Below are 26,142 nucleotides of genomic sequence, written 5' to 3' on the forward strand. Positions count from 1 at the left end.
GCTTCATTTTGAAGAATAAGCAGCTTGCAACCTGGTTTAACGCTGAGACGGCACTAATAACACAGCACTTATGATCTAAGGGAGAAAATGAAAAGTCTTTATTATTTCCCGAAATGACAGAACAACCAGGGCCTAAAGACACACTATCATCATTTATTGCATTAGATAACGTGCATTTTGGCAAATGAAATGCTTGCTTCTGAGTGTTATGTCCTCCACTTTAGGGATCTGGCTAAGTAGTTAATTTCATCTCTAGTATAAAGAGTGCTAATGTCACTTTTGGACTCAGAAGCAGAGGAAAGGTAGGAGGAAAAAGAAATAGGCAGAACCACGGAGGCAGCTTCTACTCAGAGGTATGTGATGGGTCATGGATGCTCATTCGATCCAACACGGAGAAAACAATCTTTTCATTTGGAGATAAAGTTACTGTAAGAAAATCCTTTTTCCTTAATCCTAGCACTGCTTTTGAAAGAACTGGGCATCTGAGGAGCAAGTCATTTCCATGGGACTGTTAAATTCCCCTCCATCTGAGGCTTTTCATCCTGCCTCGCTTAGTCTCGAGTAGAGCTGACACACTGGGCCAAGGAAACCCTTTCAAAGACAGTAAGTATAATCACCCCTGCTAGCAATCACATCCCTGTTCATTCTGCCCTTCAGATTGGAAACTGCCATCCTGGAGAGCAAGCTCTATATTTAAAGGAAAAGGCATTTTAAACAAATGGTTATTGTTAATAACGTCCTTAAAATCTCCAGGTGTTGATGCTCTGGGTGGTAACAAGAGGCCATCGCTCTGCTTACTTCTGACGTGGGAGAATCTCGGATGGTATCCTGTGAATAAAAGGAACGTGTCCGTAAATATGACAGAGATCCTCGTTCCATGTGACACTGTATTGAGCTCATATTTAGAACAAACAGACAACGAAGCAAAACCACAGCAAAGCCCCCTAACATATGGGTCATTTGTTTTCTTTCTAAGAGAAGATTCCAGCAGTCGTCACCAGACAGGAAGGATCTATTCTTGGTTCTCTCATGTTTCATTTCCCCTGGAAGTTTCAAGGACGTTACTCCTCTCTCTGGTTCTTGGACTATTGTCTTCTCCCCATAAAGAGTTTTAGAAATATACATGTTTTATTTTAAATGAAAATAATTTTGAATTCCTTGAAGAACAAGTTTCTGCTTGGGTTGTGTAGTGCAGATGTGCCCTGGGTTCTTTGAGTTCTGGGAACCTTTACCTATTGCTTCCGTATATTTTTAATATTGCTTTTAAATTCGAGATTATAATTAAGTCATTTCTCCCTTCCCCCTTCTCTCTCCAAACTCTCCAATATATCTCTCCTTGCTCTCTGTCAAATCTATGGCCTCTTCTTTTTGTCAGTTATTGGTATGTGCCTATATAAGTATTATGTATGCACATTATATATGCATATATTTCTCATCCCACCTGCTCCCTTTGTATGCATCTTTTCAGTGCTGACCCGTTGGCCTTGGACAGCCAGAGGGTGTGTTCTTTCTACTCTCATCATTGCAGGTTACCTGTAGCTCTTCACGTAAGGAGCACAGCACCTCTTCGTCTAAGGTGACATCTACCATTTTACAAAGAAACTGAAAGGACTGAAAGCTTGAATGCAGGAATAGCTGACAGGGTCAAGGACAAGAAGAGATCTTTCAAAGAAGTCTAAGTGAAGACTAGACCGATGTCACATGTTCCGGTGTACAACTGTCTCCTGATTTCTAGTCAGCCTAATGTAGTTCTTTAAATCAGCATTTCTCAAGCTTTCTAATGTTGCAACCCTTTAATGCCGTTCCTCATGATGTGGGGTGACCCCTAACCACAAAGTTATTTTCACTGCTACTTCATGACTGTAATCTCCTACTGATGTGAATCACAAGGTAAATGTGTGTTTCTTGGTGGCCTTAAGTAAAGGACTATTTGATATACACACCCCTGCAAAGGACTCCAACCAACAGGATGAAAACCACTGCTTGAAATCCTGTTGATATGGATCAGGACCTGTTTAAAAAAAAAAAACAATAGAAGCACAGCTGAACATGGAGGGCAGAATTGCTTGATTTAACATAGGTGGGAGGTAATTTTGGAAAACTGTATGGAAAATAATGCTTTGTAAGTATATGTGTTTAGGTAGCAGTATCTGTATATAGATAAGAACTGCACAATTATTCCAATACTTTGCTAGCATTAAATATAAACAAACTTCACAAATGTCTGTCTGTAGAGTTGTGATTAAATGAACTATTGTATACATTTATGCAGTTGTTTAGATCTGCAACTGCTCCCAAAGACCATGCATTGAAGGCTTGGCTCTAGATTATGTCTGTAGGAGGTAGCAGTCTGCCTCTTATGATGGAGGTCCCACTCGGAGAAGTTAAGTCAAGCTGGCCATCAAGGTCTCAGACCACCTCTCTCTTTCTGTAACTGACTCTCATTCCTTTCAGCTATGAGGTAAAAGGCACCAACTGTGGTATGCTGACATTTACAGGCCAGAAACCAATAGACAAACTGGATGTGGACTCAACCCTCTGAAACCATATTTCCTGACTTTCTTTTCTAGTTGATTATTTCTGATATTTTGTGTCAGTGGTGAAAGTCTAGTGGACACAGTTCAAACTATGGCATTTTATACAGAATACATTATCCGTACAAAGGCTGAAACTAAAGACTTTTGAAATGTGAAATATGAAATTCACAATGAAAATAATTATGATGCTTAACACCAGAAAGCAAAGAGAGCAAGTAATTTTAACTGTTTTACGTGAACTCCTTTGGAAGTTATTGGCAATCGTGGAAGGAAAAGAAATAAGCAAGCAAAACCTTTGAGAAGCAGAAGGGTAAACATTTCGTGTCACTGAGTCATAGACGGTCAGGATTTTAAAAAAAAGAATTCCTTAGCAAAGGCCAAATTCAGTCTCATAAATGCCCATAATTCTCTCCATCCTTATCTACACTGATTATTACTCTCGGGAAACCCACACCTGGTATCTGGTGTCTTCTCTTTTTCCTCCGCCCCATGCTCCTCCTCCTCCTTCTTCCCCCTCCTCCTTGTGCTCCTCCTCCCCTTCTTCCCCCTCCTCCTTGTGCTCCTCCTCCTTCTCCCTCCTCCTTGTGCTCCTCCTCCCCTTCTTCCCCCTCCTCCTTGTGCTCCTCCTCCCCTTCTTCCCCCTCCTCCTTGTGCTCCTCCTCCCCTTCCTCCCCCTCCTCCTTGTGCTCCTCCTCCTCCTTCTTCCCCCTCCTCCTTGTGCTCCTCCTCCTCCTTCTTCCCCCTCCTCCTTGTGATCCTCCTCCTCCTTCTTCCCCCTCCTCCTAGTGCTCCTCCTCCCCTTCTTCCCCCTCCTCCTTGTGTTCCTCCTCCCCTTCTTTCCCCCTCCTCCTTGTGCTCCTCCTCCTCCTTCTTCTCCCTCCTCCCTTTGCTCCTCCTCCCCTTCTTCCCCCTCTCCTTCTGCTCCTCCTCCTTCTTCAGTCGAGGTGTGGTTGTCGTTATGTATTGTGGTGCTAACTTTAGTACCTGCAGGCCTAGGCATAGGCGTGAATTCTCATATTTACCAGCTTTTGTTGTGCAAACCTCGCTCCTTAATTTAAAACTATTGGTTAAATTAAAATGGCTTCAGCCATTACTGGGGGATTAGAGATATGTGGGTTTTGATTAATTTGTTGGGGGTGAAGAGCATCAATAAGAGAGGAGAACAAGGAGGAGAGAGAAGAAGGCACCATGAGGAGAGATGGACCATGAACTCATGGCCAGAACAAACAGCAAATATCTGGGTAACACCGCTGGGGAGGGAGCCAAGCCAGCAAATAGAGAAGTAGATTAGGGGTTGCCCCATACTAATTGTCAACATCAAATAAAATGACCATACCTCTCCCTCTTCCTTCATTTTTTTTAAACAATCTAGGTACCGGAGTGAAGCAGATAATAGAAATTACAACGGCAATAGTTAGTAACAGTTCTTGTCATTTACAGAGGACGTCGAGCACTAACTATGGAATAAATTCCGAGGGACGGCAATGAGAATTGCTCACACACTCTCATGTGGGTCAGAAGATACGGAAACCACAGAGGCAAGCATCTGAGATCCTGACTTGGCTTCAGGCTTCTTGCATTCATTTACCTTTGGTGTCCTACAAGGTCATTCTCTGCTACATATGCGGCTGAGCCGTGGGTCCCTCTGTGTGTACTCTTTGGTTGGTGGTTTAGTCCCTGGGAGCTCTGGGCGTTCTGGTTGGTTGATACTGATGTTCTTCCTAGGGGATGCAAACCCCTTCAGCTCCTTCGGTCCTTTCTCTAACTCCTCCATTGGGGACCCCATGCTCAGTCCAATGGTTGCCCGGGAGCATCCACCGCTGTATTTGTCAGGCTCTGGCAGAGCCTCTCAGGAAACAGCTCTATCAGGCTCCTGTCAGCAAGCACTTCTTGGCAACCACAATAGTGTCTGGGTTTAGTGTCTATATCTAGATTCTAACCCAAACTATTCACTCAAATCTTCTTTGAATGAACACTACTTTAAACTTTCTAACCAAGATTGAACTAAGTTTTTGTGGAGGACTCTGTGGTCTCAAAACCACACCTGTGTGTCCTCAGTTCACACATCTTCCTTTTTGGTGTAAACAAAATCAGGTAACAACAGACTCTGCATTGTCTTCTAGTCATTTCCAAAACAATGTCTGCCTTGAAAAATTCATTAAAGTTTCTAAAATAAGCTCAAACATGTCTCGTGAAACGCAGCACACTTTAATGGACCTGGGCCACAAGACCGGGAAAGTGAGACACAGAAACAGGCTGCTCCAAATTCACAAAGGTTAAAAATGGAGCATCTAATGTCCCCTACTCCAACCCCCAACATGTTTCATGTACTCACTATACTGCCAAGATGCTCCCTTATATCTGAGGTACTTCTTAGATAAGAATTCAAGTAGAACAATAGGAAATTAATACCCTAAGCTAAAAAGGGAGGGAGGGGAGTTGGAAAAGGGAAGATAACTTTCCAGTTAGAAAGGGATAATATTCTGGGGTTGTTTTGGTTGTGATGGTTTTTTTTTTCTTTCTTATTTAATCTGTGGCTACTCTTCTGACAGAGTAGAATGCTGACCTGTGGCCAGTACAGGTTCTGTCTCTGTTCATGTCCCAACTTGTCTCAGGATTCTCACTTCAAGCTCCAAAGGAATCCTCAGTGAAATAAACTAAAAAAAAAAGTGTGGTTTTTAAAGATAGATTTATTGAGGACATTTAAGAGGTAGCAGGTAAGAAAATAATCTACTTGTGACTTAACCCAAAACCCCAATTATATATAATGTGTTTTAATGAGGAAAAACACAACAATTAAAAAGAAGCAGCCAACAAGACTCTTGCCAAGACCAGTGACCTTTCTTTTTTTAGCATGCTTGAAGGATGACTGTTCGTATTGTTTTAGCAAATCAAACAGAGCACACCGTTTTTAATTGAGGTTTGCACTCAATCCCATCATTCAGATGATTATTGCTTATTTGAAAGTGTTTTCAGGAACATTACCAAATCACCTTATTTTCTCCTTTATTTCCTTACTTAGCTTTCTAAATAAAGGTGGCTTAATATTCTTGGAACATAAATATGCCTTCGAGAGTTTTTAAACTGTAGGTTATTGAAATATAACACTTGTGACTAATAGGGGGCAAGTTTAAAATGTTAAGAATTTTGCTCAATTATGCTTTTATTGATAGACAAACAGCTGTTCTGAACGAAGTATTTCACGGCACTACTGAAATGTAGAAAAGGACACTTTCTAGAAATGATTCCTTTATTTTTTGTAAAAGAAACTTAAAACAACAACAAAACAAAATAAGAAAGAACGGAATCGAGTATTGAACTTTTTGTGTGTCATGTTTTATACTTAGTTTCTGACTAAAGCCAAAAGGGAGAACATAGAATTTGGCTTCTTAGAACTCTTCTGTGAACAAATGTTTTAAATACTATATCTTGTATTACTCCTTCCATTTCTATGGGTGGTATAAGCATAATTTAGGTTTCTAGAAACATACCACTGTGAGCAGGCGTTTGGAAAGATGTTCTGTCTCCTTTGGAAATATTAAAAAATACTATACAATAAAAAGGTTTTGAAGCTGGCATGTGGCTAACTCTAGGCAATGTATCACCCATCTACCAGGAGAAGAATGGACATATTTATTTAGCAAATGATGTTTCAGCTACTCTAGATAGTATATTATTTGGTAGAGAGGAAGAAAATATTGTAAATTGACTTATATCACATAGTTTGCCAGCCTATGTTTGCTACTTAACCTGCATGATTTAAATTGACGTCTGTCTGCTTCTGTCTTTGATATGAGTAGTTAACTTGCCTTTTCTAGCCTTTCTCTTTAAAATTTATTTATAAATAGCAGAAAACAATATGAGAGATACTTCTAAGTATATATGCCTGATTAATCTCCATGGTATTGGTTACTGGACCACTATATCAAAGTTACCTCTAGGTGGATATGAAATTCGAAGAAATTCAACGACATCATTGGGAGCCTGAGGAGGGGACAGTGGCCAAACAGGCTTGGCAACCATACAGTGTGTAGGAATGAGAAAAAAAATCAGAAACTCTAATTTTACCTATGAGGCCAGTGTTTGTTTTTGAAAATCCCAATTTAGTACCATATTCTTCTAAAAAATATTTCTTTTATTCCTTGAGATTATAATTACATCTTCCTCTTCCCTTATATCCCCCTATAGCCTCCCATATTCCCGTCGAGGTAATTATTAAATGTAGAATCTTTTATCCCGTGTTAGTTCCAGCACCGCAGGGCCACCTGGCATCTGCGGGGTATCTTCATCTCAGCAGTGGCTGTCTCTAGTGTGGCACCATGGCATGTTACCTCTCCGCCTTCATTGCTAGCCGCCCTCTTCCAGCTGTCTCTCTGCCAGCCAGGAACTCTCTGGTTCCAGCTACCCGGTATAATCAGAACCCCAGTGGTCCAGCAGGGGCTGGCCTATCATGGCTCCCTATTGCCCACACTCCCAGCAACTGCCCCCTGGTAGTTATAATATAAACTCCCAACATCTCGTTAAAATCAAGACTCTAGAGCTTATAATTTAGCAATCAGATTTATATGTTACATTCTCAATCCATAATAAGGCCACACAATAAACTCACAACCAATTGATGATATAAATCGCCCACCTAGATAAGATAAATTGACCTCTAGAAATCCATCCCTTAAGAAATATTCAGGGCTTGAGAGATGTCAGTGGTTAAGAGCACTGGCTGCTCTTCCAGATGTCTTGAGTGCAAATCTCAGTAACCGTATGGTGGCTCATAAGCATCTGTAATGAGATCTGATGCCCTCTTCTGGTGTGTCTGAAGACAGCTACACTGTACTTATATATAATAAATATGTAAACCTTAAAAACAGAGAAATATTCACAAGTACCTGTGGCCACTTAAGGTCACATGGATCTGGGTCATCCTCCTCTGCCTCTATCTTGGTCCTTACTTTATTTTCCTCTTCTCCCCGGCCTTACAAAAACTTACTTACCTCCTTACTTTTTACAGGCCTTGCCTTAGATTGCGCCAGCCCTCACCTACATATAGACATCAACCTACATATTACCCTCCTTGCTCTCCCATTAAAATTCAAGACCTCTTTTTCAGTTGTTTTTCCATATGTATAAATGTATGTTATATAATGGATATGTAATATGTGCATCCATGTAATACACACACACACACACACACACACACACACACACACACATTCTTAAATAAATGAATACAACCTGCTCAGTCTATATAATGTTACTTGTATGCTGAGGACAAAAGCAATAGTTTTTTCTAGGCAAGAACATGCCAGTTGTTTATTACCAGTATATTCTAAAGATTTAACAGTTATTTGTTTACTCAGGTAAACTTATTTTTACTTTATATTATACTTGTTATAGACATTATTGTTATTCTAAATGTTTTTTGTTTATTATCAGTGTAGAAAATTGGCAACATGTTTTTTACTTTATTTTGCATGACCTCTGTTGTGGTAAAAAATTGGCATGACGGGTTCCCTCGGGTAACCGTTCTGTGCTTCTCTCCCTGGCTCTCTCTGACATGGGTGGTCCGCAAGCCGTTCTTGCCATGCTGCTTTCTAGTGTTAGTTCTGGCACTCGTGGGGCCAAATGGGATTGCGGGGTATCTTTACACGCTGCCCCCAAGTGCTCTCTGACCCAGGCGGTCCATGGGCAGTTCCAGCGTGGCATCTTGCCGCACTGCTCTCTAATGTTAGTTCTGGCACTCGTGGGGCCAAATCGAACTAACCATAGTTTATTTCTAATTAGTATCTCTCCTGGCGACTCTCTGCTAGCCATGAACCCTCTGGTTTCAACTCTGGTAAAATCAGGACTTGAGAAGTCCAGCGTGGGCTGTCCTATCACGGCTCCCTGCCACGGACTCTGCTCACATTCCCAACAGCCCAGTGAAATCATGACTCAATAAACTGTAATGTATCAATCAGATGTACACATTAAATTCTCAATCCACAATACATCCTCACAGTGAACTCACAACCAACTGATAAGGATGTAAACTGCCCACCTAGATAAGATAAATTTGCCTACAGAAATCCATCCCAACTACCTTGACAATTCAAGACCACCAGGATCTGGGTCAACCTTCTCTTTCTCCATCTTGATTCTCGTTGTCCTTCCCCGTCTCTCCCCACCTTACCAAAGCTTTGTCCCGTTTTATATTTCTACTGTTCAATCATTGGCCTTGACTTAACTTGTGCCAGCCCTCACCTGCATCAATCTACAAACCTCAATACAAAAAGTAATATTTCTATATTCTACATGTTTCATGTCAAGACCCCAACAACCCATGACATAATTTAGTTGAGCCAGTTTTTCAATATTGTGTGCCATGTCTTCCTCTTGTAACTAAATTCTACTCTGTATGCTTTCTGGAACATTAATCATGTGAAGAAATTTTATCCTGAATGTATTGCTACAAGGGACTTTTAAAAATAACTTAATTTTAAAAGTTGATATTCCAATGTCACCCTAAATCAATGTGAAAGGCCCTAATTGATATTAAACAAACTGATAAATATGCCACCATCACATAAATGCAAATATATTATTAATTAATTCAGTGACAGCTCTTGACATTTAAAGGTGATTCATCCTAATTCACCCACGCCATATCAGCAATGTTTTCAAAGCTAGTTTAAATCAGGAAACTAATATGCATTTAAAATGTATAGAACAAAAACACTTTAAAGTTTTTAAAATGGAATGTTAGGCAAACCATTGGCTATAAACTCTTTAAAAAGTAAATAATGGGAATATTTGGTTATTGTGCTATAATTCTTCCCTATGCTTACTGTTCCTGTAATACCATGACTTTTCCAGACACATTTAAGTCTCATTATTACAGTAATCTCTCATCAGTGGTCTTCAGCCTACCTTGTAAGTCCAAACTTAGGCAAAAAAAAATGGTTTCTCACTCTCAGAACGACTGACAACTTCTGACCAAGAATCTTTCATTTTACTGTGCTTATTGTGTTCTTCTATACCAGGAGCAGTGACCTGCACCCTTATCTCACAGGAAGAGCTGAGTCACATAAATAATATAAATCAATGTGTGTTTCATGATTGGGCCCCAAGGTCGCTTCACTCAGACACACCTGTTATAACAGTGACTGTCTTCGGAAAATATTTCATTTATTTTGTTATTATTTAATTATGTGCATGAGTGGATATGTGTTTGTGTGAGTTCAGTGCCTACAGAACCCATAAGAGAGTGATAGATGCCCTGGAGCTACAGTTAAAGGTGGCTTTACACTGGGAGTAAGTAGATCCTGAGTCCTCTTCAAAGGCCATCTCTCCATCCTCAGACGCAACTCTCATTTGAATGGAATTGATTCGCTATTTTAGGTTCCTGCAGAATAGTCTTCCTGAGGATACTCTCAGGCTCTATTTCAGTTCCTAATGTGCTGGCTCAAGTAAGGTTTGCTTTCTTTCAGATGAAACTGTGCTTTTGAAGGCTGTCTATAAACTTGTCATCCAGATCTGTATCTTTGGTAGAAGACTTTCTCTAATGTCCAGAGTTATACATTCAATTTCTTCTTAATATGTTCACTCTTTTTTTAAAGATTTATTTCATGTATGAGTACACTGTGGCCATCATCAGACACACAGAAGAGGGCATCGGATCCCACTACAGATGGTTGTGAGACACCATGTGGTTGCTGGGAATTGAACTCAGGACCTCTGGAAGAGCAGCCAGTTCTCTTAACCGCTGAGCCATCTCTCCAGCCCAATACGTCCACTCTTAAAGGCAGCTCAGACCTGACATTTCTAAAGGTTTTGTCTTTTCTTCTCACCCAATCAGTCTTTGCATCCTACGAAAGAGCATCGCTATGCACTTCGAAGAACTGTAATTCATTTCACTCTCTCCATAAAACTTGCAAGCTTCAAGTGTCTTCACATTATATTTAGAATGAATTCTAATCTCTTGCTCTACCTCCTTAGTTCTTCATCATTTTCCAATTCAATCACTAGATTGAACCAAGGGATTCTTGTCTGATTTTGAAGCAACGTTTTCCTTTTCTATAAGCTTTTTAACTAACCCTCTGCTTGGCCTGAAATGCCATCCTTCAGATAAAAAAAAATCAAGCATGACAGATTCCTTCTTAATTTGAAATCTTGTATTAAATATGCCTCATCAAGGAGAAATCCTGTGATTATCTTCCTCCTATCACATCATTTGAGATATTTCAGTTTTAAGTTTTAAAAAGGACACTTAGAAAAGCTCGTGCCCACCTGCCATTGATCTCTTTAAAGTCATTTTATTTCTTACACTAGAGTGAAAGACTACAAAGGCAGCTTATTATTAAGACTTATTGATTACAAAGACTACATTGATTATTTATTGATGAGCACCCAGAGTCCAGAGGAATGCCTAAGATATATTGTCTATATATTTAGGCATGAATAGATGAGCAAATGCAGACTGAAGAGACTATCATTGGTCACCACTAAAATAACTGAGGGGATTGGAGAGATGGATAAATAGTTAAAAACATTTGCCACTCTTCCAGAGTACCTTAGTTTGCTTCTCAACATCCATGTCATGCAGTTCTACCTCTAAATTCAGAGCAAAGAAACCGATATTTATGTCCTCCAGGGGTACCTACACTCACTAGTGTGTATTTATATAGAGAGACACACACCAAAATTAAAAAATAAATCTTTAAAAAAGGAATTAAAAATATTTTACAGTAATTACTAAGATTGACTTCAATGTGTTCCACATCTTGAAAAAGTCAAATACATTTACTAAAATAAATTATCTGGAAACATATAAAAAGAGTTATGCATTCATAATATGAATATCAAAAATGTATTAGCCAAATACTGTGTGAGAGAGAGATTTATAAATACATATTCTATGCTGAAAAAGTAGAACCCTGTTGCTTACCAAAGGGGCAATGATAACAGCTAAAGCAACTTATTGTCCATGGCTTATGTCTCTACAATGAATAAGTTTGTGGCTTAAGCAAGAGGGCTACTTCTTCTTCTTCTTCTTCTTCTTCTTCTTCTTCTTCTTCTTCTTCTTCTTCTTCTTCTTCTTCTTCTTTTTTTTCTTCTTCTTCTTCTTCTTCTTCTTCTTTTCTTCTTCCTCTTCTTCTTCTTCTTCTTCTTCCTCTTCTTCTTCTTCTTTCTTCTTCTTCTTTCTTCTTCTTCTTCCTCTTCTTCTTCTTCCTCTTCTTCTTCTTCCTCTTCTTCTTCTTCTTCTTCTTCTTCTTCTTCTTCTTCTTCTTCTTCTTCTTCTTCTTCTTCTTCTTCTTCTTCTTCTTCTTCTTCTTCTTCCTCTTCTTCTTCTTCCTCTTCTTCTTCTTCTTCTTCTTCTTCTTCCTCTTCTTCTTCTTCTTCCTCTTCTTCTTCTTCTTCCTCTTCTTCTTTTCTTCTTCTTCTTCTTCTTTTCTTCTTCTTCTTCTTCTTCTTCTTCTTCTTCTTCTTCTTCTTCTTCTTCTTCTTCTTCTTCTTCTTCTTCTTCTTTTCTTCTTCCTCCTCCTTCTCCTCCTTCTCCTCCCCCTCCTCCTCCTCCCCCTCCTCCTCCTCCTCCTCCTCCTCCTCCTCCTTTAAATCTCTTAGTTAAGGTTACTATTTCTGTGATGAACTACCATGAAAGTTCAGTAATGTTGGCTGCCAAAGGATTCAGGGTAATATTTCCTCTGTGCTATGGTTAGCTTTTCACTACCCAAGGATTTTCTTTCATAGACCGGAAGTCTGCATTTCAGAAGTAAACAGACAGGAATGTCATAGACACAGCATACCAAGTTGTACAGAAAAGCATTTATTTGGCTCACACTTCACATCCCTGTTCATAATCAAGGAGGTCAGGACAAGAACTCAAGAAGGGCAGGAGGCTAGATGCTTGAGCTGATGCATAGACCATGGAGGGGTACTGCTTTATTGGCTTGCTCAGTCTGCTTTTTAAATTTTTTATAAAATCTGGAATCATCAGCTTAAGAATGGCACCACCCACAGTGGGCTGGGCTCTTCCTGTCATTTATTAAATAATAAAATGCCCTGCAGGCATGAATACAGGTCCATCTTAGGGAAACATTTTTCTTAATTGAGGTTTCCTCCCCTCAGATGACTTGTGTCAAGTTGATATAAAATTATCAAGTCCAGGAGGGAATTCTGTCTACCTTTGAACAAAACCAGTCATCTAAAGGGTCACTGTTTGACAATAAGAACATTGTCTGGATGCCATTGAGGACATGGGTTCAAGTTGCTTTAGTTATAAATTGGGCTTTGCTTTAGTTAACCTTCACCAAATCACCTCATATTTTCTATAAAGAACTGTGTAAAGGATAGTAATTCTTTCAGTGACATTAAATTATTCCTCTTAATATTCACAGCCATTCTGCACATGAGACACTGAGTGTGCTGTAGCCTAGCATCAATATGATCCAGTGTCTATGGCATTCCTGTCTGTTCCCAGCACCATCACTTCTGAGTCATTCTACCTGTGGAAGAAAATGGTTGGGTAATGAAAAGCTAACTGTAGCCCAGGGGAAATATTACCTATCAGTGACATTACTATGTGTCCTTTGACAGCCATCTTTGCCTTAACTTATTATGAGTAACGTCTTATGTGTTATTATTGTTACTATTATATTAGATTTCCCTTATTACATAACTTGTCATTCACTGATTCTCATCAGTTTTTCATTATTACTTCTATTTGATATCCCAATTTTTCTACTTTAGTCATGACAACATCTTCAGTTCATTCTATAGATGATAGAATTTCTTTGTGGCATGTGAGAATGTTCTGATATTGCATTTGGATGAGGATTACCCAACTGTGGACACATGAGTAATGACTTGCTCAGTTAAGTTCAGCAAACAAGGTGATGTGTGAAATGTTCCTCAGCAAATCAATTAAAATAACACTTTGAATATTTCTTTTATGTTAAACTAATACCTGATTTCAATACATGTATATGGCATAAATATGGGGAAAATATGAAATTTCAGACTGAGAAAGAATGAATACTTAACTATGCAAGAACAATATGTATTTTATGTGAATGAAAAATCAGCTTGATTTTCAAAGTTTTCAATCCTATTTCTATGACTTACTTTTTTCTAAACATCATCTCCCGCTCACTGTAAAACACCTTGGACTACTCCTATTTAGTGATATAAAGGTAAACTCCAGAAACTTTGTCTAAATAAGAAACTGTTTCTTCTCCTAGGTAGTAACAATTCTCTCTGATTTGCAAGCTAATCTAAGCCACTCCTGCAGGATAACCTCTTATTATGAGTGTTGACTGGGCCACTCCTGCCAGTAAACCTTGTCTCCCACAGAAAATGAAGAAGAATGAGCAAACAGGAGCAGAAAATTTTACTTTAAAACCCCTGCCACAACCACATGCCTTCATCTCTTTCAAAGTAAATGATATATATTTTCTGTTTGCTTTAAGAAGTCACACAGGTCCCGATGAGTAAGTGGCCATGGTTTTGTTGCAAAGTATCCACTACCTAAAAAATTAACCCCTTCGAACATCTTTCTTACTTTAGTAAGGCCTCCATCAATCTCGTTAAAACACTGTATACTAATACCATTCATTTTCATTGTTTGATTCTGCAATTTTCTGTGTTTTCCATTTTACATAGAATGAATTTTCCTCCAGTGTTTAGAATTTTTCAATAGCCGCTGATACTTCTTTTTTAAAAGTTATTTTAAGAACTGTCTGAGTTGTATGTTCACATCTGTTGAGTGACCAGGCATAAGGCCGATAAAGGAAAATTAAAAATAGTTTATTGTTTGAAAATTTCAAACACACCTAAATATATTCTGATTAAATCCACCTCTACTCCTTCCCACCTTCCAGCACCCATACCCCAGCCCCCAGCACATTCCCATACCTACTTCATGTGCTCTTGTATAATCCCACACATTATCACACACTGGCAGCCTTGCTGACATTATTAACGAATGTTCGGAGAGTTACTAAATTTACTAATAGCAACACACGTTGGCCTACTATTCAAAATATTTCGATCCAAAACTTCACTTCCCTTTCACTCCCGTGGTTAAACTGTGTCAGTAAAAAAAATTAACTGTCAGTCTGAACAAAGCTCCTTAGCGTAACAGAAAGAGCTCACATTTTGTGATTAGAGACTAGTGTATTAAAAACAAAGAATTGAGTAACCTTTTCCCTCTTTTAGTTGGGGTACTACAGAAGGAAAGCACCAAAGCCCTTAATCATAATGGTGAAAACAGTCTCTTTACTTCGAGACACTCTTCATGTCAAGCACAACATAGAGTTTGCTTCAAAAATGTGTTCACGACAATAAGTTCACTGACTATGTTGGCAGTAATAAGTACATAAGAAAAAGGAACCGACTAAATATAGGGGTCGTTGAAAGGTTATAAGAGGCAAGGGTAACTAAGTTCACACTTGGTGCAGCTCTGCCCACCCTGCCCTTGAGAGGCTAAGGCAGTAAGATCACAAGTCTGAGGCCAGCCAGAGCTACAGTTCACAATACTGATAGATGTTGGGAAGAAGAAGAGACGCTACTAAGGACAATATTCATCTATCATCTTCATCTCGTTAGGTATCGGCTATACAGTTTAAAATGTGCCACACACAGACTGGGGATCTATTGCTTGTGGTGTAGTGCCTAGTATGCACAAAGCTCTACCCCATGGAGCAGGGCACGAAAAATGTACACCGTAACCCCAGCACCAGAGAGGCAGAGGCAGAAGGATAAGAAGCTCAAGGTCATGCTCGTTTTCACCTATATAGTGAGTTGGAGGATAACTTAGTTAAATAAGGTTTTGTCTCAAAAGCCAGGAGTAGAAGGGGCTGAAACATGGTTCAAAGCATGTACTGCTCTTACAAAAGAACGAACGTTAGTCCCTAGCATCAGGGTACACGGAATCCTCAGTGCCTGTAACTTCAGCTCTGAGGGATTTGATGCTTGTTCTTCTGGTCTCTGAGAACACCTGAGCTCCCAAACATATAAATCCAACAAACAACTATACACCAGGAATGAATATTAATCTTTAAAAAAATTACTACATCCAAATCACATGGTTTAAATTTTATATCTAGATATGTCCTACTATGAGTTGTGTGAAATGGAATACATTTCTCTGTTTAATGCTTGAGAATTTTATACATGTGTACCATGTGTTTTGATAAAATCCTCCCCACGCTCCCTCCCTGCCAAGTCTTCCTACACGTATCATACAGTCTTAGTTAGGGTCTCTTGTGATGAGACACCATGACCATGGCAGCTCTTATAAAGGATCGCATTGACTTGGGGCTGACTTGTAGTTCCGAGGTTTGGTCCCTTGTCAGTGTGATGGTAAGCTCGTCGGCATCCAGGCACGCCCAGTGCTTGAGGGGTATTTGAAAGTTCTATATCCAGATCAGCAGGTGGCAGGAAGAGAGAGACTATGAGCCCAGCTCGAGCAGAGAAAACCTCAAAGTCCATCCTGCAATGATAGATTTCCTCCAACAAGGATATACCTTGTATTAGTGCCACTCCAAACGGGCCTGTGGGAGCCATTTTCATTCAAACCACCACACTTACCTACCACATTTCCCTTATAACTTCCGGTACTCTTTTTTTTCTCTCTTTATAATGCATTGTGTTCACCAAGTGCACTTGGGCATAGGCCCATCCACTGGAATGAGCACAGCCCACAAGGGTCCCCATCTAAGAAGAAAATGGCTATGCCCTCTGGAAATAGCCATTTACTATCCCGTACTCTTCCACTAGGAGGGGAACTTCTCGAGTGCGTCCCTGACTCCAGCATGAGTATATTCCTTAGCCTCTCGGATGGTTTTCCTTTGAATATATAGGATGAACTTGTAGGTCAGGGAGGTAGAATGTGTGAGAATCAGAACTAAATAACATGGTTGCTATTGTAGTTTGGCAATCAAGATAAAGACTTATCAATGACAGAAAACTATACTGATACTTTTAAAGAAATGAACAGTAATGTTTTCTTTTTCTTGGAAAGTCTTTTAGTGTATAGAATTTGAAAACACGGATAGGTTTAACTTTATGCCATGTAAGTTCATTAGTTAGCTATGTGTGTTTTTTTTTTTCTTCTATTAAGAGCATGACAAAATTCCATCATTGCTATAAGACAGCCAACTACCCACATAGAAGTCTCCTGGGGTCTTTTCGCTTTGCAAATGTGTTAAATTTGGTTTCAGACATTTCGAGGACTCCAAAACTAGTTTCTTTCAACCAAAACATCTCAAACTGTGCTAACTCCTCTGGTTTGGTATTTTCTTGCAAGGCAAAGAAAACTCTCAAGCTGTTCAACAAGATAATTAGAACCAGGTAGCTAGAACTGGGCTGCTAATCGGCATGGGGATTTTCCAAGGGCACCCGTGTCAAAGGCTTCATTTAATACAGGTCCAGGGCTTGTGAAAAGCTGCACAAAGCAGGATGCTGTCACTTTGGATCCCTGGCGAGCTCAGTCTTTCTCAACATGAAGGAAGTGCCTGCCACACAATCGTCCACTGTGTTTCTAAGCAAAACATTGAAGTGGTTGGTGCCGGCCTGATTCTTGTATCTTCACAGTTAGAGGCTTGAAAAGCAAAAGCATTGAATGCCAAGCCTTTTAACATTACACATCCAGAACAGTGCCATGGGAATTCTCCACCTGAAAGATAGAAAATCATGACAGTTAAAATATTATGTAAATCAGTGTTTCTCAATGGAGGAAAACACTGGAAGAGAAAACATGTCATAGTGGAATGATTTATTTTTGATTATTGATACCTATAACTAAGTAATACTTTGCAAAAAAAATTCAATGGATAATGAAATGAAATGCTCACAGGTTACTTGCAACTTTTTAATAAGTGCACCAACTGATATAAAATATGACCCAATAGATGAGCAGACATGTGTGCCCAAGGATCCCACAACAGCAGCATGTTCCTAGAAATAGGCTGCTGGGTATCACTTAGGCTGGGAAACTGTCACTAACCTTTTTTCTTTTTCTCTTTCAGCGATGAGAGAGTTAAAAGATGTAACATATTCTTTCAGCCATCTCAGAGGAGAAAGATGCAGGGTGTGAAATGAGATGCATTTAAATTAAATTCATCGGTGACACTGCCATTCTCTAAGGACCTCACTCCATGCTATTTCCTATTATTTCCCAGCCCCAAATACAGCCCAGAGGATTAAGGCTCTGAAAGTGAGATTTGAAGCTTCATGGTTTTCATCTTAGACCTGTCTTTTTCTCACTAAATACATCCCGTGAACCCTGACAAATCATTTAGCGATACCGAAGTTTCCTATTACCCAATCTAAAGATCCTTTATCCTTTTGTGATATACAAATATACAAAACCAGCTGTCACTGATGCCTATGAGAAAATTTATCTATTTTGGTCAAATAATCAAGTCCTTTCTGCTTTTGTAAACAAAGAAAGAACAGGTAAAGGAATGCTCTAGCTGTAGGCATGTTGAATAGGTCCAACAAAATTTAATGGGAAGTAAATATAACTAAAATGGATTTCCAATTCTGTCAAAGAAAGAGTTATGGACAGACTGCATGTATTCCAACCACAACCTAACTTATAAATGGACAAAGTTTCTGAAGTAGATATTTGCAGAAAATGGGAAACACAAAGATTGAAAATCCATGAAGGGGGACTTCATGTGTGCCTTGGATGGATTCTGGTGGGGGGGGGGTGCATTTCTACACAGACATGGGGCAGTCATGGTCAGAGAGGAATTTTCTCATTGGGCAGAAGAAAGAGATGAGAATTCAGGGTTACTAAATCAAAAAAAAAAAGGCAAAGAAAGAGGCACAGAGACCTGTGGAGTGATTTGCCTTGGTCTTGGGCTAAATGCTAATTTATACACGTGGGATGAAATTCTGGGAGGACTGGCCCAAAGTAGCTTTCTTTATGGATCAATGAGAGTATGAAAGATTAGAGTTCTGATAAAATCACATGAAAAAGTCTCAAGAAGTTATTCAATTAGAATCTCAGAAAGTCTACTCCTTATAAATAGAGCTGATAGGCTCCTTTTCTCAGAGAAAAACTCACTTTAAATCACTCCTAACAAAACCCTCACCGGGATTGAATGCAATGCCATTGATCTAAAGTAAATTCCTGAGAGAGAAAACATGAAAGCTTTTAGAAAGGAAATCCAGATTCTCAAAGAACAGCAGTCCCATGGTACAGTGTCAGGTAGTCTAACTAAAGGGTGGCACACGTCTGTAATCCCAGAATTGGAGAAGCAGAGAAGGCAGACACTTGAGTTCAAGGCTACATCCCATCTTTGTCCAATCAGAAACAAGCATATATTCTGACATACTTCTTGTCTATGCATTTCCTATCTAGGTGTAATCAAGCACATATTCTGTGCAGTTAGGGTAAGCAACTTTGTATATGCAAACCATCCCCCAACATTCTAGGAATCATCTCTTCTTGGGCGGGTGGGGCTTATAGACTGGAGACATTTTTTTTTGGTTCAAAGATATCTTGAGTGCAGTGATTTAAACTGAAAATACAGTGGTACCCATCACACTTCTGTTATACATGGAGTGGCAAATTTGCATCGAGGATTATAAATGGTAACATTGCATGGTGTAATCCCTAGGTATGAAATGACAAGTGAAAATAAAAGATAATGCTTTGAAAGTGAATATAGTGGCTAGGAGATAGACCAGTTAGTAAAGTGCTTGTGCCCTAAGCATGAGGATCTAAGCACAGTTTTCCAGCACCCATTAAAACCTGAGCTCCATGGCATAGGACTGCACATAGGAGAATTAGAGACAGGCTGAGCTCTTGGGCTTCTTGAACTGAAGTGGTGAACTCTGGGTTCAGCGAGAGACTCTGTTTCAAAAACTAGGGTGGTGAGAAATAGAAAGGCACCTTCAGTCAATATTGGGTCCCCATACACACGTGTGCACCTCCCTTACACATGTGTGCACACACACAAACTGAATAGCAAACAACAGCAACAGAAATTAGTCAACCTAAAAAGAGTCAGAAGGGTGGAAATACCACAGATAAGATACTTTTTTATATAAGGTATATAAAATTTATTCTGGGAAGCATATGTAAAAACTTGCAAACATTGTGTTACATGAAGATCAAAAAAGTTTCAATTTAAAGAGACCTTCTGAATGAAAAGTAAACTGAGGGTGAGCTGGTTTCTCTCCACCACTGATGCTCTTTATCCACCAGTAGGCAGCCAAAGGGAGATCTTTGGAAACAATAGACATTGTGCCTGCACCATTCCACACAGGCAGCCTCATGAGGAAAAGCATATTACCAAAGGAAAGGAGGATGAGCTTCAAGGATGGCTCAGTGATTAAGATCATGTGCTTTTTCCCAGAGGAGTTGAGTTTGAATCCAAGTACCCATTGAATCCTAGTACCCATGTTAGGTAGCTCCTGTGTGCACACGCGCGCACGCATACACGCACACCTTAAAATGTGTTTAAAGGAAATTAGTGCATTTCATAATAAAAATATAGGTTAATTTGTATAAAGACACTTATCCCATAGTTAGAAATTTGAAAGAAGAAACAGAATTTTAGGAAGAAGTTCACTGAGAGCTAATGAAAGTAGAAAATGTTTAGACAAGAAAGAGGGTTACCAACAAATGACTGTCCAGACATGAGATCTACCCCATGGACAAGAACTAGTCCATGACTCTTTTAATGCTGCGCAGTTATGCTTGCAAACAGGAACCTAGCATAACTGTCTGCTGAGAGGGTCCACCCAGTAGCTGGACAAAATAGATGGAGAGACCAACAGTAAAACATCAGACAGAGCTTGGAAAATCTTTAGGAAGTGTTGGAGAAGGAATTGAAAAGCCTGGAGGGGGCAGGGGACCAACAGAGTTAATTAACCTGGACCCCTAGGAGCTCCCAGAGACTAAATCACCAATCAAAGTGCATACAGAGGTGGGGCCCATCCACCCCCACATATGTAGCAGATGTGCATTTTGGTCTTCATGTGGGTTCTTCAACAACTAAAGCAGGGGCATACCCTGACTCTGTTGTCTACCTGTGAATTGTGATCCCCTAACTGGGCTGTCTTCGGGCCTCAGTGAAAGAGGACATACTTAGTCCTGCAGTGACTTGAGGTGCCAGGGTGGGTTATATCCAGGGGTGACTTTCCCCTTCTCAGAAGTGAAGGAGATGGGGGGAATGGGGGAGAGGCTCTCTGAGGGGGATACTGGATGGAGGGGGATTTTGATCAGGATATAAAATGAATGAATGGATAAAAGAATGGAGAAATGAAATACATATACGCACACACATACTCACACATGCACATATTAATTTAAAAAATAGAGGCCATGAATTTGAGCAAGAAATGTGAGTGTGTGTGGGAAAGGTTGAAGGAAGAAAGGAGGAAAGGGGAGAAGGGATGAGGCAATTATATTTTTTTCTTCTTTTTTTTTTTCGGAGCTGGGGACTGAACCCAGGGCCTTGTGCTTGCTAGGCAAGCGCTCTACCACTGAGCTAAATCCCCAACCCAAGGCAATTATATTTTAATTTAAAAAGAAAGTATTAAAATAGAGTTTAAAAGAAAAATAAGGATTACAGTACAGCAGAAATACACACCATGGCCAGTGCTTTTTACAAAACAAAATAAATCAAAATTTCCCATTAAATGAAGTAAAAAGGATGGGAGAGAAGACAGGACCTTAAGCAGGAAAGGGCGGTGGTGACGTAGAGCATGGGATATGGAAGTAAGAGAAAGCACTGGGGATTCAAGGCTTAAGCAAGGAGAGGAATGAGGGAAGAAGCAAAGGAGGGCAACACCGAGAAACCCTGTCTAAAACAACAACAAAACACAACAACAGAACGAAATGCAAAAAGAAATCAAAGAAGGAAATAGAGAATGAGCTGACTGAAGCTCATCAGGTATAAAGGAACATTTTGGAAACCCTTCACTCTGTAATTAGTTAAAAGGTACAAAGCAGTTTTGGTTGTTGTTATTTTGTTGCTTTTGCAGTGAAGAGCCTGAATAAAAATCTGCCATATTGGTAGACAAAGCTTCCCTCATAAGATATTGGTTACTAAACAAGTACAGTAGTCCCAGGGGTAGATACTACCCATAAGGATACTGGTCCGGGGAGCCTTAGGGCCCTCAAAACCACCAGGACATTGCCAACGCTCTTGGTTGCAGGCCACAATTAAAAGGCAAGGGCCTGTTGTTGAAGACATAACACACTTTGGCTTCAGTAAACACTGAAATCAACCTGGGATGACAAGAGCACTTTGTCCATGTTAGCGGGCTTTCAGAATAGAGGGGATTTTTGCAATGCACCGAGGAGAAAAGGCATCAATTGATTTATTCTGTGATAGACCTTGCATGCTCCGATACAGACCTGTCAGGCAGCAATAATGGCATGACTCTTGTGGGGATATGGTGCAGGAGGGATGAGGGGCAGTGACTAAGTTCTTTCTGACTGCATTTGAAGCCTCTCTACAGGAGGACATGGTCTCTGGACTGTAAACCTAGTAAAAAATTCATGTCCAGGAAAGGACTATATTACTGGTATTTCACTAAATACATTTGTTGTCAGACTACTTCTTATATATTAAAATGTATAACATAAATTAGTAGAACTCTCAACTTTGGACAAAGAAACTTCATTTGGAATGAGCCACTGCCAATGTAGAGATTCACAAGTGGTCAAAGTGCTGAGAATAAGTTTCTTTTTTTTTTTTTTTGGGTTCTTTTTTTCGGAGCTGGGGACCGAACCCAGGGCCTTGCGCTTCCTAGGCAAACGCTCTACCACTGAGCTAAATCCCCAACCCCTGAGAATAAGTTTCTGTTGAATGCACAGTCCTAGTAAAATATCTGTTCAGACATTCCCAAAGCTCAGGGAGTATTGACAAAGAGTGGGTAGAGAATCTAAAAACCAGAGGGTAGGAGGAAATGTGAGGAGATGTCTTCTGGAAAAACCATTGCTGTTGCACTTATGAAAAAAAAACTATAGTTACGATTATAAGACCTACTACACACTATCAAGCCAGTCAATAATTCCAGCACTGATGATAGAGGAGGTAATAATCCTTTATCCCTATCTGATGTATTGATTTTGGAAATGGAGAATCATATTTCTGCTGGTATGATGTCCATGCTAAAGCAGAGAGTAATAATTGGATTCAATGCATTATTTAAAAGAAAAAAAGGAAGAAGAGGACATAGAGATGGGAAAGGCATGCAGAAGGGGGTCCAGGGAGAGCAAGAGGAGTTGGTGAGCTGTGATGGCGATGACCAACATAGTTTCTGTATGTATAAAATGGTCAAAAGGAGGAGTAAAGTGTGTTTTTTAAAGCAGTATTCCAATTAGAAGGAAATCATGGAAACGAAGATGATGAAAGAGATAACAGCTGAGAAAAAACAGAGAAAAAGGAAATAATGTTAATGTGGAGATATACACATATTCTCTTCCACAAAGTATCCCAAATAGACCAATTACCTGATTGACCAAGAGGAAAAAGGAGAGAGAAAAGAGCAACTCAGCGGAAGGAAGACGCAGCAACATGGACACTGTAATTATGAGCAGCTTGACAACCACAAATCTAGCAACTCAATTGAAAAGGATGCTTTCATTGCAAACCACAAATTAGCCAACTGACACAAGGAGAAATAATTAAAATAAGTCCATATTTCCTAGGGATATTGAATTTTATAATTAACCATCTTCCCACAAAGAAGCCTTAAGGTGCAGATGGCTTCACTGCTGCACTCTGGGAACATGAATAGAGGAAGTAGTAGGAATCTTAAATGAAGTCTTTCAGGAAACAGAGGCGAGAACTCATTTAATGTGGCTTATGAGAGGCGAATGCCAGCAGCAAACCACTGAACTGAGAACGGGACCCCTGCTGAAGGATCAGAGAAAGGACTGTAAAAGCTTGAAGGGGCTCAAGACCCCATATGAACAACAATGCCAACCAACCAGAGCTTCCAGGGACTAAGCCACTACCTAAAGACTATACATGAACTGACCCTGGGCTCCAACTGCATAGGTAACAATGAATAGCCTAGTAAGAGCACCAGTGGAAGGGGAAGCCCTTGGTCCTGCCAAGACTGAACCTGCAGTGAACGTGATTGTTGTGGGGAGGGTGGTAATGGGGGGAGGACGGGGAGGGGAACACCTATATAGAAGGGGAGGGGGAAGGGATATGAGGATGTTGACATGGAAACCAGGAAGGGGAATAACAATCGAAATGTAAATAAGAAATACTCAAGTTAATAAAGATGGAAAAAAATGTGGCTTATGAGAACAGTATGACCTCGACTGGAAAGCTAAACAAGGAAGCACAGCTCTGTCCACAAGCATGATGGACGGCATGATTTAGCTCAAAGTAGCAATACATTAAAACATTATAATGTGTTATGACCAAGCTGAATGTATCTCAGTGGCTTTAACATTTAAAATGAAAGAAATCAGTGTTATTCAGCACATATCACTATATCAATTGGCAAAGAGAAAGTACTTGACCAAATTAAACACACATTCATGATAATGTGCCAAAGCAAATGGAGGGTGGAGGTGGGAACGAGGGGGTTTTCTGGCTAGATAAGGCATCTCTGAAAATTCTGCTGCTGACAATATACTTAAAACCAAAAGACTAGAGCGCTCCCTGTATTCCAGAAGTAAGGAAAGACTGCTGGTTTCACCTAATCCCATTTAAGATTGTCCCACATGCTCTATACTAAGCAATAGCATAGCCAACAAGCAAAAATATTTGGATGTAAGGTATAGCCAGGTCTATTGTGATTGTAATTCTAGTTACTCTTGGGCCTAAGACAGAATGACAATAAGTTCAAGGCCTACCTGGGGAACAGTGAATTCAAGAGGAGTTTCAGCAACTTACTGAGAAGGTTTCCGAATTTAAGAACCCAAAATTTCAAAGGATTGATAGATAGCTCAGTGCTGAGGCATTTGTCTCATAGGCGTAAGGCAGAACATTCCTTCCCCAGAACTGCCAGAAAAAACAAAGTCTTAAGAGATAATGTGAAAATGTTTGTTTTTTTGTTGAAAAAGTTTTTTTTAAATGTCATCTTACTACATTTCATCTTTTGTGACCAAGTTGCCAATACTAGGAATGGGTTCCTTGCAAATGGATTGTTCTCCAAAGGGATCTTCTGGGAAACTGAACAATCCTGCCTGTTGTCATGACAAAGTAAGACCCAGTTGCTGGAGAGAACACACACGAACTCGTTGGACACAGAAAAGTCAAGCTTGTGCCTACGTAGCACCTCTATCCCTGCACGATAACATTTTTTTTTGGTCCAGGAAGGTATTATGCATACTACCAAAGGAGGAAACACCAGCAGATCTTTCAATGTACAATGGAGTCTTGCCTGCAAGATATACTAGTGTAATAGCAGCACAAAGCTTACAGGAGAAACCAATCTACATCTGTTTTGAGGTCTACTGCAAAGAAAGGAACCAATGATGTGGGTGAACTGGAAGATGATACTTGGTAGTCCGGTGACCTAGGAGAAAACAAAATACTACCGTTCAACTCAAAGAGCATAGCAATAAAATGACTCCTAATTGTGTCTGGCTATGCTTCCCGAGCACTGCACTGCTGAGCCATCATCAAAGCTTCCTCCTGCAGCAGATGAGAACACAGATAGAGAGCCACAGTCAGAAAAGGAGGCAGAGGATGAGAAACCTTGGAATACTCAGAACTAAATGGAATGTCTCCATCAATTCTCTGCTCTCGGATATCAGTGAACACGGGGGAAGAGAAGAGGGAACAAATGTCAGAGCCAGAAAGAGTGGAGGACATAAAGAGAACAAGGCCCTCTCAATCAACACGATGACGCACATATGAACTCACAGAGACTCAGGCAGCACGCTCAAGGCCTGGACTGGTCTCCACCAGTTGGGTTCCTAGAGCTGAGAGAAGTGGACACATGCAACCATCCCTAACAAGAGAAGCATTTCTTCTTAATGGATTGGAAGAAAAATATAATTAACACGTCAGTACAGTCCCTAACAAAGTTTCAAGAAGAATTTTCATAGAACTTAAAAATCCTTTTTTTCACCTTTCTCCTTTTTCCGCTTGTATTCTAAGGTCTCTCCTAATAGTTGCAACTTACTGAAGGAAGATTGGTGAGGAAGATGTACTTTGTTACACCATTTGGCCTGAGGTTTCCTAGCTAGTGGCAACGTAGCTACAAATACAGAGAACAATCTAGAAGTGCTTATGCATCTTCTCATTTTATCCTACCATCAACATGAGATAATTCTTATGATTTTCTCCATATTGTAGGTATAAAATTCAGGCATGGAAAAAAAAAAGAAGTGTTGCTCACCCAACGAAGCATAGTACTGGAAGAGGGAAGCTAAAACAGAATAGAAAACTCTAGCCAAAGTCAAAGGACATTGTAGCTCACACAGCCAGCGGGACAGAGTGATCTGCAGGCCTGTCACAGAGTTGCCCATGGAATTGTTATTATGAAGCCAACATTTCTTTTTCCATCAAGTCCAAGGAAATTCAGTTATAATGGAGGCATTTACCACAGTTACATTTTCATCATAACTAACAGAAGCTAATATTCTGTATAAAATTACTACCATGAATTAACTTTATGTCTGCAGAAAATG

The 26,142-nt window shown here is 39.9% G+C and overlaps 1 long non-coding RNA gene across 5 annotated transcripts in view; it reads left to right on the forward strand.

The window, feature by feature from the left end:
* Positions 1-26,142, forward strand: part of LOC102548009 (uncharacterized) — a 68,405-nt gene that overhangs the window by 31,720 nt on the left and 10,543 nt on the right. For 2 of the 5 annotated variants that reach the window (XR_015643522.1, XR_015643519.1), the window contains 2 exons: positions 458-603; positions 3,978-4,720. This is a non-coding gene — a long non-coding RNA (uncharacterized LOC102548009). Of the gene's footprint in view, positions 1-457; positions 604-3,977; positions 4,721-17,542; positions 17,899-26,142 lie in introns of those variants that run through there. The other 3 variants (XR_015643520.1, XR_015643523.1, XR_015643521.1) reach the window with 2 other exon arrangements.

The sequence above is a fragment of the Rattus norvegicus genome, chromosome 19 (assembly GCF_021556685.1).
Source record: "Rattus norvegicus strain SHRSP/BbbUtx chromosome 19, alternate assembly SHRSP_T2T, whole genome shotgun sequence".
NCBI lineage: Eukaryota > Metazoa > Chordata > Mammalia > Rodentia > Muridae > Rattus > Rattus norvegicus.